This window comes from Pleurodeles waltl, chromosome 4_2 (genome assembly GCF_031143425.1).
Source record: "Pleurodeles waltl isolate 20211129_DDA chromosome 4_2, aPleWal1.hap1.20221129, whole genome shotgun sequence".
NCBI classification, from domain to species: domain Eukaryota; kingdom Metazoa; phylum Chordata; class Amphibia; order Caudata; family Salamandridae; genus Pleurodeles; species Pleurodeles waltl.
Genome location: NC_090443.1, coordinates 1,017,241,000 through 1,017,242,879, shown reverse-complemented (window position 1 = coordinate 1,017,242,879; position 1,880 = coordinate 1,017,241,000). Strand labels below are relative to the sequence as shown.

The window sequence follows — 1,880 nt, the reverse complement described above, 5'->3', positions numbered from 1 at the left end:
CTGCTCAAGTGAATGCCCCACCTCAGCTCTTATTATTGGGGCAATAAAGTCTTCACTCTGCGCCTTTGTGTTTCAGAAATCTGAATGAGCGCTAATTACCAGTGAGTGACGCTGCATCAGTCCCTGAAGGGCCATCTCTGCCCTCAGTCTCTTCACTTTCTGGCCCTCAATTGTCTCCAAAAACAGGAGAAACTCAGGACCTGGCTCTGGTGTGTATCTGACAACGCGCCAAGCAGGGCCCCTGGAATGATACAATTCTGTGCTCTGTGCACTGTCTACAAAATGAGGGATTCACTGCACTTGCCACAGAAATCAGTGTCAGATCCAACAAGAGGGATGTTGTTTCAGACGGGACACAAAACACTGCCCTGTGTGTAAATACCACAAACCAACTAAAGGTGACGTTTCACCATTGTTGTGGGCGGAGCTACACAGTGCTTGGATGGTGATTGGACCATAAAAGACAAACCTCAGGGACCCCCCTGGTATCAATATGTGGTCAGAGGACAAGTGTCCGTCACTTTATAACTTACAAGTGCAGGGGGGTCAGTTGGGTTTGTTTACGCGCGGTGGTTTCTGGGTAATATGCTGAAGGTAATAAGCACACACGCGGTGAACGGAGTGGAAATAAGATGAAGTGGGATCTCTGTAACCCTTTGGGTTTGAGAACAGAGAGGTTGTGGGAACTGAACCGGGACCGCCGGGATGAAAAGCAGGAATCTTAACCACTAGAACACATGGAGACAGCTGGTCACTCCCTGGGTTTAGTACATTTGAGAGTGGACGGTGACCACATGGTCAGTCATTGTTTGTTCCAGTGTTGAGAGCACAACGAGTCTCTAGAAAAAGAGAAGAACAAGAAATAAATTACTCCACTCTTGCATGAATCCCGGTTTGTGGGGTGAGGCTGGTGATTACCGCTCTGGGCAGCGGTAACACAGAGACCCACAGTAACATGCATTAGTGGGAAGGAAACGGCCCAACAAAGACTCCGCAGAGAGTTAGGGAGAGAGGAATACAAACAGAGGCAAAGAGAAAATAAACCACCGAGACTGGAAAGAGGAATAAAGACTGACAGAGAAAAGGATGAGAATAATACAGGCTCAGGGTGAAAGAAAAGAGACAAAGCGGGCAAACAGAGGCGGCGGAGGCTTCAAAGCGCACTTGTGATCTTGTTCACACGCGACGAGGATCCGGATATGACACAAACCTTAACGCTTTTACAACTCATCACCTCTCAGTCCTCCAGGAAGGGGGGGAAAGGGGGCGATGGTATCGAGCAGCAGTGAGGACATATAGCGCCTGGAGACAAGTGCTTGTGAGCAGAGGGGGCGCTTTCTTTCTGTAAAGCACATGATTGGATGTCAGCAGCGGCCAGGGGTGCTCGGAGACGGATGAATAGTACATATATAGTGCATTACCTAAGCGACCGCGTGGCCTAATGGATAAGGCGTCTGACTTCGAATCAGAAGATTGAGGGTTCGAGTCCCTTCGTGGTCGGATATTTTTTCAGCCACTACAGAAAATACATTTTATGCTTTTAGAATCATGCCCGCATTTGAATGTTTCTGTTCTTAAAAGAGTGCAACTTTCTACGGAGGAGGTGGTGACTCTGACACATAAAACCTCTTGTAGAAATGTTACGCAATGTTTCAATTCATAAACTCGCGGTTAAAATCCTAAAGTGTAACCTTCTGTTCTAAAGCCCTGACCCGCGCCCCTCACTAAAGCACTTCTCGATGTCTCTCACTAAACAGTGCACAGCATCCATCACTAAAACACTGCACGGTGTCCCTCACTAAAACACTAAAGCAGTGCACACTGTATCTCACTAAAGCACTACACCGTGTCCTCACTAAAGCACTGCACTGCACCTCTCA

At 47.8% G+C, this 1,880-nt stretch overlaps 1 non-coding gene across 1 annotated transcript; it reads left to right on the top strand.

The window, feature by feature from the left end:
* The first annotated feature begins 1,427 nt into the window (after positions 1–1,427).
* Positions 1,428–1,500, top strand: TRNAR-UCG (transfer RNA arginine (anticodon UCG)). Its single transcript has one exon. It is a non-coding gene; the product is annotated as a tRNA-Arg (tRNA).
* Positions 1,501–1,880: the final 380 nt, after the last annotated feature.